General features: G+C 40.7%; 1 protein-coding gene across 6 annotated transcripts in view; it reads left to right on the forward strand.

Moving 5' to 3' along the window:
• LOC123507415 (protein SSUH2 homolog) overlaps window positions 1-11,792 on the forward strand; it is a 264,828-nt gene that overhangs the window by 185,507 nt on the left and 67,529 nt on the right. The window contains exon 1 of one of the 6 annotated variants that reach the window (XM_045260250.1): window positions 11,184-11,273. The exons of the other annotated variants lie outside the window; for them this stretch is intronic. The gene's annotated coding sequence lies outside the window, so the exon portion shown is untranslated. Of the gene's footprint in view, window positions 1-11,183; window positions 11,274-11,792 lie in introns of those variants that run through there. 6 annotated transcript variants of the gene reach the window in all.

Below are 11,792 nucleotides of genomic sequence, written 5' to 3' on the forward strand. Positions count from 1 at the left end.
TTATTTATGGTTAAAAAATTTAGCACTCGATTATCACACTTTTTGAGAATTGAAATCTCCATAACTTATCACTCGAATGTAAATTTTAAGGTGAAAATTCAATGTTAAAAGTTTGTGTTTTGAGAGTTGAATTTGCAGTTATTTGAAGTCAAAACTTGATTGTTTAAGGCTTGAAAACACTTGTAATCAAAATCCAACGTATTAATTAGCTCTGAAACATTAAAAACTAAGGATTTGAAACCCCAAATATTCCGTATTGCAAAATTTCCAACAGTCTAGCTTTCAAAAATTCCAAATTCCGACGCTACCCTCAAAAATTCCGGACCTAAAACCTTTAAAAAAATACACCCTCGGTCTCGCAGCACCAAAGGTTTCGATGTTTTGATCAATAACACCTCCAAGCCTTCAGTCAAAGCTCCGAAGCCTCATTATTCACGACTCCCAGGCCTCACTCACGGCTTCGAGGCCCCGTAACTCCCGGCTCCGAGGCTCTACAATGCCTGGGAGTGAGTGGCTGGAGCGAGGCATCAGGGGCTGAGCGGAAGGGGAAGGGAGGAGGAAGAGGAAGGGGTGAAGGGAAAGGGGGAAGAGGAAGGGGGAAGAGAAGGGAGGAGAAAAATGGGAGGAGTAGAGGAAGGGGAGGAATGAGGTTACAGAGAGAGAGAGAGAGAGAGAGAGAGAGAGAGAGAGAGAGAGAGAGAGAGAGAGAGAGAGAGAGAGAGAGTTATATCGTAAACATGACGTGAAAATATGTGGAGTTCAGAGTCAGTAATAAAGGAAATAATGGCCACCGTCCCGAAGAGAGAGAGAGAGAGAGAGAGAGAGAGAGAGAGAGAGAGAGAGAGAGAGAGAGAGAGAGAGAAGGCGAGGTAGAAAATTAAGATAAGAAATACGGGCTAGAAAGAATATGAGAAGGAAACAGAAAGAAGGTGGAGGAGAGAGAGAAGACGGGAAGGAAAGGAATAAGGGAGGGAAGGAAAGACGATGGAAGGAAACTTGGAGGAGAAGAAAAAATACGGAGAGAAACTCGTGTGGCTGGAAAATTAGAGCGAGGAGCGATGGGCGGCTGGGAAATTGAGAGGGAAAAAGGATGAAGAGAGAAAAAAAAAAGAAAGGAAAAAATGGTAAAAATATGAAGCAACAATAGCTATGCCAAATTTTTCCTCAATTAGTGATTTGAATATGTATGGTTCGTAAAATTTTGTCTTATTGCATTGTTATTTTTTACGTATTGTCTATAAGAAGTAAATGCAAAGTATACAAAAAATGTTAACAAGAAATAACTCAATCTTTAAACATCAAAATTAACTACATCTATTTTTATTTTTGTTTCTTATTTTTCTTTATGTTTTTTTCGAGGTGGTGTGTTTTTCCTTCGAACCAAAACAATAACTATCATCATCAGCTGTAAATTTCCTTTATGCTTCTTTTCTATTCACATTCTTATATCAGGTAAGCTTATTTTCTGCGTCTCACCTTTTTTATTACTTTTTTTTCTATCATTCCATTAAACCTTTGTCATTATCTCCCTGCATAACTCTTCTTGGTAAATTTCTTTCGTATATTTTTTTCTATTTACATTTCTATGGTCACCTGTCTTTATTTTCTGTATCTCACCTGTCTTCTTACTTTTTTTTCTATCATTTCATTAAATCCTCGTCATTATCTTCTCCGCATAACTCTTCTTGGTAAATTTCTTTCATACATCTTATCTATTCACATATCTATGATCACGTGTCTTTATTTCCTGTATCTCACCTTTCTCCATACTTTCTTCTATCATTCCATTAAACCCTTGTCATTATCTATCCAGCAAAACTCTCCTTAGTATTATTTTTCCCTACTAATAGATTTCCATTAATCTTTCTTAATATATCGCTCCTCGTACCTCATCACCTCGCCTAATTTTATTTCCACATTACCTGCAGGTCACAATGAGGCTCCTTTTTTTAGCTTAATTTTCAGGTTTCGCGTCCCATACAGTGCAAAGACTAATTTTCTCCTCTTAACTTATATTTCTGACATTTTTCTGATATTATTCGAGTTTACTTCTTTATAATTTACTTGTTTTCGTATTTTTAAAGTTATTAATCCTCATTTTTTTTTTTTTTCGTTTTAAAAATCACGTGTTCTTTTCCTCTGATATTTTAGTGGGTTTTTTTTAAATTGCACGTGTCCTTCGTCTTTTACTTTCATTCTCCTTCCTTTTCTGAAATCCTAAAATAATTCTTTCACAATTTCCTCCACCAAGAAAATCGCGACTTATTTTTTCCCTTTTACTCATTTATTATTCTTTTTTTTTATCTTACATTACATAAATTTATCAAAACTTCCCTCAATATCATTTTTTATGTACCTGAAACTCCAAAATCATTCCCTTTTAAATCATTTCCTTCTTAAGAAAAAAAAAAACATTACCTTTAACTATATTTTCTCTAGTCACTTTCATTTCCATCCAATTATTCATATTTCCTTTCACCAAACTGCATTTTTTTTCACCATTCAAATTACTGGAGGTCAAAAAAGGGTTCACGAAGGGTCAATCTAGAGGTCAAGAATGCTACGAGAGGTCATGGGAGGTTAGCAGAGGTCAGCAGGTCAACAGGGGGTCATCATGGGTCGTCTAGATTCACACAATGCATTCTGGGTAAAGCTGGCAATACTTAATCAGACTGTATGTGACAAAAGAACATGAATAAGACAAGGAAGGGAAGAGATTAGATCAATAAAACAGGAAGAAGCGTATGAAGAGAGTGAGAAGTAAACAGCACTTGAAATTGATAAGGAAGAGGACAAATAAAAGGAAAATAAAAGATGAAATGGAAAAAGGAAGAAAATATGATGATAAAATGACGAATAAATTTAACAAGAAGGGACAATGAAAAGGAAAAGATAAAAAAAAAAAGGAGAAAAAGGAGGACAAACAATGCGAAGGAAAGAGAATAAATTAAAATATAAAGAGGAGGAGAAGGAAGAGGAGGAGGAGGAGGAGGAGGAGGAGGAGGAGGAGGAGGAGGAGGAGGAGGAGGAGGACAGCTGTTAAGGTAATAAGGACATCCTCCCGCTTGGGCCTCAAGACGACCACTCATTTGAATATTTTTCTCGCGTGCCAATCTCAACTAATCGAATCCAGCACTTAGGGTTACTCTCCTCTTACCCCACCTGCCTCACACACCGCCCTGCCTCACACACTTGTCCTGCCTCACACTCTGCCTTCCCTCTTGCCCTCGTTCTTAGCCTTGCCTCAAATTACTCCCTTGTCCTCTTACTTTCTCTTCCTCACTCTTTTTCCTCGCTTCACACGTTCACCTTTTCTCTTGTTTTACTTTCCTCACTGTTGTCTCCCTCCTCTCCCTCAAATTACTCTCTTTCTCTCTCTGTTCTTATTTTTCCTCTCCCTCAATCTCCTCCTGCCTCAAACGTCTACCCTCTCTCTTGTTTTGCCTACCTTACACTGCTTCCTCCCTCATCTCCCTTAAATTATTCTCTCTCCCTGCTCTTACTTTCCTCCCTCACTCGTCCTGCCTCAAACATCCACCCTCCCTCTTGTTTTGTCTACCTTACACTGCTACCTTCCTCTTCTGCCTCCATTACCTTATACTTGCCCTTTTTCGTACCTCTCTTACCTCCACCTTTCACTTTCGCCCTCCCTCACTGCACTGATAAGCTATCATAACACACCTACTATAAACTACACACCTTTCTTGATGTCCCTTTAACTTAATACTGCCTTGCCTTTTGCCCAATCTCTCCCTCTCTCTTCCTCTCCCTCTTACTTCTTGCCTACTAATCTGCCGCTTTGCCTTTCCCTCTCACTCCGGTTAGCCATGCTTTGTTCTCTGTCTTCTGCCTCGCTGTGTATTTTTGTCTATTTTTGAAAGTATTAAAGATTTTGTGTTTTTGTTTTTATTTTAGTATCGGTTTTGTATTTCGGGCGCAATAATTATGGTAATGATAAGAAGAAGAAGAAGAAGAAGAAGAAGAAGAAGAAGAAGAAGAAGAAGAAGAAGAAGAAGAATGATAAGGAGAAAAAGAAGAAGAAGAAGAAGTAGAAAAAGAAGAAGAAGAAGAAGAAGAAGAAGAAGAAGAAGAAGAAGAAGAAGAAGAAGAAGAAGAAGAAGAAGAAGAAGAAGAAGAAGAAGAAGAAGAAGAAGAAGAAGAAGAAGAAGAAGAAGAAACGAGAAGGATATAACAACAACAACAATACGTAAAGAAGAAGAAGAAGAAGAAGAAGAAGGAAGAAGAAACAAGGAGGAAACAACAACAGGAAAAGCACATAAAGAAGAAGAGAAAGAAGCATAAAAAAGAGTAGAAAGAAGAAAAGGAAGCACAAAACAAGAAGAAAAATAAGGAAACGAAACACGAGGAAAAACTCAGAAACGAAGCCACGAAACACGAGAGAGACGGAAAAAAACACCGCGTAGTTTGTGAAATGACTAATGAACAGAGAATTAATTAATGGTCACCTCGCTAATGAACATCTGAAACGACCAGGGAGGGAAGAAAAAAAGTACTCAAAAAATAGTGATTTGGACACCTCAATGATGGAGAGAAGGGCTTAGTGAATACAAGAGAAGTGATGATGATGATGATGATGATGATGATGATAGGGGTGTGGTGGTGGTGGTGGTGATGGTGGTGGTGGTAGGAATGGTAATAATGATAATGACAGCAATGTATCACTAAACAAATACAGCTTATCATTAACGTAATTAGATCTACTTTAATTGCATATTAGTGTATTTTCAGTGTATGTTACTGTATCTTTTCTTATTTTAGCTGTATATTGAGTATCATTTTTAGTTAATCTTCACGTAAACCTCGTATTTTGAAAGTATCTTCAGGCATATAATTTCTTTTAAACCATTTCATCTTTTTTCATTGAATTTCGTTTACATTTCGTCCTTTATCTTTTTTTTTATTATTTTAAGTATTTTGTGTCCATTTTGAGTGCATCTTAACCCCTTCAGTAGTAGAATGCATTCTTACCATGAGTTTTGGGTATCATTAGACAATTTTATTTATGTTAAGAGAGGTCTCTATATAGGCTAGAAAATTAATGGCCACAGTCTTCACTATTTTAATCCTCCCATAAGTTTCTGAGGCTTTGTGAAATCACCAAATAATAAGCAGAATAGATATAAAAACGCGTCCTGGTAATGAAGGGGTTAAGAGCACATTAACTTTCACCTTCACCTTCGTATATATTAAAAGCACCAGGTGAAGAGCAACACCTGGCCCGTATCTACAGGTTGCGTGCGCCGTCCTCGTCACTCTTAGGTTCCCGGAGCGCATATTGCAAGGGAGGAAATAGACGCGTGGCTCCTCCCTTGTTATCTTAAGCTTATCCAGTTCTTTACGCGGCTCGGGAATCATACCTCTGCCCTGCGTTCTTGTCAGTCTATAAGCATCCGTGTTACAGCCCCATCACTCCGCCACCCCTTGTGTTACTACCAGGTGATAATGCTGAAACTGCGACTCGCTATGCTAACAGAGTAAACGCCAGATTATTTGGGGTTTTAAGCAGCTAAAGAGTTACTGTTTATCCTTGCTTACATGTTCTGGGTTTATCATTCACTCGGTTTCTTAACCCCATTTTACCTTGAGATTTGTGTACGATTAGACCATTTTATTGACATTAGGAAGGATCTATGGAGGTCAGAAGATTAATGACCACAGTTTTCACTATTTTAATCCCTACATAAGTTTCTGAAGCTCTACAAAAGTACCAGAAAGTAACCAGAATGAATATGGAAACGCGTCATAGTATTGAAGTATGTGTTTGTACAGTTAGGGTCAAAAGTCTAGTGACATGCTTTACTCGTTTTATAGAATCTTTAGTGGTTTCCCAAACTTTATTCTAACCTGATGACTGACCTCATAAAGATCTTGGCAAATGGCAGATTAGTAACTCCTTCAGTACTGAGATGCATTTTTACCATGAGTTTTGAGTATAATTGGATGATTTTATTTATATTAGAAAGGGTTTATGGAGGTCAGAAGATTAATGGCCAGAGTCTTCACTATTTCAATCCCTACATAAGTATCTGAAACTGTATGAAATCACCAAATAGTAAGCAGAATAAATATGAATACGAGTCATGGTGCTGAAAAGGTTAACATATCAAGACTTCAAATTGAAAGAGAAGGTAAAATAGTGTGGAGGTGATTGCAGCAGGCACTTGGCTTGTAATGATGAGTGTGCCGGTGATAGCGTGCCACCTGTCCTGAATGATCACCATGCGAGCAAGAGAAATATATAAACTTTTACATGAAGTATTGAGGAAGAAATCACAACTTGCTGTTCTCATTCGCTCTATTTGTGCTGCGACTCCATTTAAATCTCACATTTCACTTCCTACATTGAATTTTGTTTATATATATCGTCTTTCATGCTTCATTTTTTTCTTTTTATTGTTCAGTGTATGTTGTGTAGGGTAGAAAGAAATACAAATTGATATCTAGACTTTAAAGCTAATGAGAACTCTTATCTTTGTTAGTCTGTAAATATTCGTGTTACAACTCCATCAATCAATTGTTCTTTTTCAGCTTCTTTCTTTTGATATCCTTGAGCCCACTCGTTCTTAGTTCTTCGTCTATTTTGAGTCATTTCTCCCATTGATTTTACTTTCATCACCTGCATCTTTCCTCTTTATATCCTACATAAACGGATACAAAGGAAGAACAAACCATACCAGACATGTTGATCCTTACGAGGTTGTTTGTGGTAAGCTACACTATATGCAGTAAAGGACACAGGATGGCAAACACAAAGACTCCTAGTGTGACAGCAAAGAGGACTCCCATTAGTACCTGAGGACAAGCTGAATCTTTCCCTTCTGATGTGCAAGGAAAGAAGGAAAACCGTGAAAACAAGAAGGGAATATCACACAGCGCTGTCAGACTTACTCCAATATTGACATGACCCATTTTTTGTCGAATTGTGAAACTAGCAATCAGACAGAAGCGAAACGAGGCCTCTCCCAGCCTTCTCCCAGCCCTCTCCCAGCCCTCTCCCAGCCCTCTCCCTCTCGCTCTCTTGAGTATGACACGCGGACTGGGAGACTAAGGATTCTTTTCTCACTTTCTCTCTCTCTCTCTCTCTCTCTCTCTCTCTCTCTCTCTTTCGTATTCACAACAAGACACACACACAATATATATACAAACACCACAGCTCAATCCATATTTACTCTCAGGTATTCCAGCATCTTCCGTTTTCTTTATGGGGGCACTTTTACGTTCACCATTAGGCATCTAGTTATTTCCGAAGCATGCTCCCACCCGGTATTTCCTCGCAGATATTTCACCCCGAGCCGCACAGGGAGTCGGTGTTATTTGGCCAGGATGATTCGAGGTTCCCAGAGGACTGCACTTAAACCAGAGTCATGTGAGAATAATATCTGGCGTCACACTGCCTAAGGAGTAGCTTTTGGGGTTAAGAGTTCTGGTGGGGAGGGATTGTCTGAGGTTCAAAATTCTAATGGGGAGTGATTAGGGAGTTCTAGTTTCTTGTAGATTTTAGGTTGAAGTAATTGTATGTAAGTGGAGTTTTGAGTTGTGCATTAAGGTTGGGAGGGACAATTTGAAGTTAAAATGTGAAAAGATGAGAAATTTTTTGAAGAGTTACAAATCTAGATAAAGAAAAGACACGCAAGAAATAAATCTATGGAAGAAAGACAGAAAATACAACGAAAAGGAAGAGATACAAGGAAAGAATAAGTTGAAAAGTGGTAGAAAGAAACCAAAGTGTAAAATAAGTCGAAGAAAAGGAGGGGGCTTTAAATTAGAAATCGGGTGAAATTCTTAGACGAGTTACAAATCTAGATAAAGAAAAGACAAGTACGAAATAAATCCACGAAAAAAAAACAGAAAAAGTTTTAAAAAGAAGATAGAGAAGGAAAGAACAGGTGTTAGAAAGAAGACAAAGTGTAAAATGATCCGAAGAAAGGAGGGAATCGAGTCAAAGGCACTGTACACCTTGAAATCAGCCGTAGCATGACCTGGAAAGGAGCAATCAGGCCCTGGTCTCGCCCGGAAGAATGGTTCGTAAGGTGGAATTAGGGCGGGGCAAGGATGGGCTGAGCTGGACGCGGTAGAAAGGGAGAAGGAAAGGTTAGGTTAAGCTAGGGAGTGGAACAGTCTACAGAGGGGGAGAAGGTCGCGGGAAAGGAACGCCGTTGACTTTAGGGAACTAAACTTGGCAACAAAAACAAGTCTTCATTTATATTGCAAGGGTTGTCGTATTCGAAACCCTAAAACAAGGTTGTCACGGGAAGTTATATTCCTAAAGGGGAATTTGTAGATACGTGTGTGTGTGTGTGTGTGTGTGTGTGTGTGTGTGTGTGTGTGTGTGTGTGTGTGTGTGTGTGTGTGTGTGTGTGGTTTCTACTTAGTTTATTGTTATTATCATCTGTGGTAAACCCTTATTTATCTTATCTGTCTATCTATTTGTATCTATATACCTATATGTCTCTATCTATGTCTGTTTATGTGTCTATTTACCTGTCTAAACGTGTCTATCCGTTTGTCTATCTGTATATAACCCTGACCAGTGACTTTATGTGTGTGTGTGTGTGTGTGTGTGTGTGTGTGTGTGTGTGTGTGTGTGTGTGTGTGTGTGTGTGTGTGTATGTGTGTGTGTGTGTGTGTCCGCGCGGGTGAGTCCTCGTAACCTGAGCACCTTAGTAATTACCAACCCATTTCTCTTGACAGGTGAGTGAGGGGCGAGCCAGGCAGTTGTAACAGGTGTGCGGTGCGGGAGCAAATCTCTGGTAAGTAAAGGCTGGTGTGTTTGTGTGTCCGTGTTTGTGTGTGTGTTTGTTGACTCCCGCTTCGCATCCCGCCGCTCGCCGTGTCATCAGAAGAGAGTTAAGAGAGGAACCAACGAACTGAAATGACTCTGATTCACGTCACTGTCTTGTTAATGTGACGTGTGTCTTACTAAGCTCTTCCTCCTCTTCCTCCTCTTCTTCTTCCTCCTCTTGTGCCTTCTCCACTCCTCGCGGTCCTCACTGTTAGTATCTTCACTATAAGCTTCCTAGATTCTTAAGTCGCCCCCACAGCTGATGCTTAGTCCTGCTGTCACTCCCACACTCTGACTCTCTCTCTCTCTCTCTCTCTCTCTCTCTCTCTCTCTCTCTCTCTCTCTCTCTCTCTCTCTCTCTCTCTCTCTTTTTCCTCCTTTTCTCATCTTTCTCTTAATATGTTTCTTCCTTTTCGTTTTTTTTTTTGTTTTACTTTTTTCTTAATTCTATTCTTGCATTTTCATTGTTTCTTATTTCTTTTATCTTTCTTCCCTTTCTTTCTTTCGTCCTTTATCTTTTTTTATGTTTTTTTATTTTTTCTTCCTTCGCTGTATCCTTTGCTTTTCTTCTTCCTTCCTCTTGTTTCATTTCCTTCTCCTCTTCGCCTTCTGTGTTTTCTCATTTCTTCCCTTACTCCATCCTCTTGTCTCATTCTCCTATTCTCCTTACCCCTTCCTTTCTTCTTTCCTCTTATTTCACTTCCTTTCCTTCCTCTTCATTACTTGACTCCCTTTCTCATTTTCTGGTCCTTTTTTTTCCCTTCTTCTTTTTATTTCATTTTCCTCCCTTCTTATATTACTCCTTGTTTCACTCCCTTATCTTCTTTTCTTTCATTCTTTCTTCTTACACTTCATTGTTCTCTTCTTCTGTTTCCCTGTCTCCTTCTCTTCCTTCTTTCACTTCCTTACCTCTTCCTTTTCTTTTATTCCTCATTTTTGTTTCACCGCCTTGTCCTCTGCTTTAGTCTCCCTCTCTTCTTTTCCTTCTTTCAATTATGTACCTCTTCCTTTCCTTCTATTCCTTGTCATCATCTTCTGTTTTCCTATCTCTCGTTACTTCTTTCACTTTCCTATCTCTTCTTTTTTCTTTTATTTTTTGCTTTTGCTTCACTTCCTTATCATCTATTTCCTTGTCTCCTTCTCTTCCTTCTTTCACTTCCCTACCTCCTTTCCTCCAATTTCTCGCTCCTGTTACATTTCCTCCCATTCTACCTCCCTTAGCTACTCGCCTCGTCGCTTCCACCCCTTCCTTCCCTTCTTTTCTTCCGGTAATCGTCTCCAGCCCATCAGCCCATCAGGCCCTAACGTGGCGAAAGAGATTTGGACGTCCATTTCATTACTGGGCCGAAGAGGATCTCGCTTCGCCTCTTGGTCTCGTCTCTGTTCCCTGCCGCGGCCACAGTACCCAGATGCCTCGCAAGGGGAAAGCGTGGGATGTTGTCTCGCAGTGTGCACGTAAGAAAAGAGATCACCAGGCGATTAAGTGACCCACCAGGAGGTTGTTCCCTGCTGCTCGTGATGCGTCAGTTATTAGTCGAGTAAACTGCTGTACTTGTTGTGTTTTGTGTTCCTGTTTTGATTTTAACCTATTCAGTACTAGGACTCATTTTTACCATGAGTTTTGGTATGAAAAGATCATTTATTTACATTAAAAAGGCTCCATAGAGGTCAGGATGTTAATGGCCAGAATCTTCACTATTTTAATCCCCACATAAGTTTCTGAAGTTGCTTAATGAATTAATGAGTATGGAAAGACGCCATGGCACTGATGGGGTTATGACCGGTGTAAGAGTTTATTAGTTACTTTACTCTGACTGGTAGGCATGCTTAGTTACTCAAAGAAACTGGCATGCTCACTCCTGTTAGGTTTAGTGTTCACTAAGATTCCGGGAGGTGAGAGAGGCAGAGTGGAGGTGAACGACACACGCTACTTGACTTGTGTTCTGAGCCAACGTAACTTTACCCAACCTGCAGAAGCGTGAGTCATTAGCGTCACGTCACCGCCTACAGTAGCGCCGCATTCCTCAGCTGGCTTGGCGGCTCGGAGGCTGAAAAACTGTGTGGAAATGAGGCGTAGCGTAAGAGTGTAACATTGGTAGGCATTCCGCGCGGCAGCCACGGTGTAGTAAGGCGGGAATTGACAGATTCCGACGGTCATAAGAGACGGACGTGCGCTACATGGCTCACCTGAAGTCTTAATTGCTTCCTGCACACCACGCCTTCCCGCCCGCCCCCTGACGCGGCCACTCCCACCGCCTCTCCTACGCTGCTTCTCATAGCGTACAGTAAAAAAAAGGAAGATTAACGATAATTTTCGACAACGGTCATCGTGAGTATCCTAGTAGCGAGAGCAAGGACGGCGCCACCTTAGTCGCTCTGTGGACGCGGGTGGGGTTACACGTGTCCGCTCCGACGCTGCCGTACACTCGCAAAGTTTCTCCTTTCACTCCAAAACTACGATAAAAAATATGTAAGGATGAAATAACTCTGAAAGCGACCGAGACTCTTGATAATAAAGGTTGTGTACAGTCACTTCTGGCTGGGAGCGATGTAAGGTAGCTCACGTGAGCCCAGGTGAAAAGATCAATTTTGGGGCTGAGTTGTGTGATGGTGAGATTGACACAGTTGTGGTGAAGACCTGACCTTTATACCGCCCCGGCCCATTCAAGGCTCCCGATGACCTCTGACCTGACATATACGTGTCATTAAAGTGACCTGCGGTGTAGTTTTCCTATCATTTTCCTGGGCGATGGAAGCCAGTAATGGTGCCTGGAGTGCCTGGGGAAAGTGACACTGGCGGTGAGATCCCTCGTGGCACTGACGAGGATTGGGGCGGGATGGCAGCAGCCCCAACGACGGCAGTATTATGAAAAGTTTGCCAAGGGGGCCATTAGCTGATGAGAAGGGAGGGCATTGTGGGAGTGACAGCACGGTGAGTGTGACCTGCGGCGACGAGGGAGGGGCAGAAGGACGCCCGTCAAGATGCTCA

Source organism: Portunus trituberculatus, chromosome 22, assembly GCF_017591435.1.
Source record: "Portunus trituberculatus isolate SZX2019 chromosome 22, ASM1759143v1, whole genome shotgun sequence".
NCBI lineage: Eukaryota > Metazoa > Arthropoda > Malacostraca > Decapoda > Portunidae > Portunus > Portunus trituberculatus.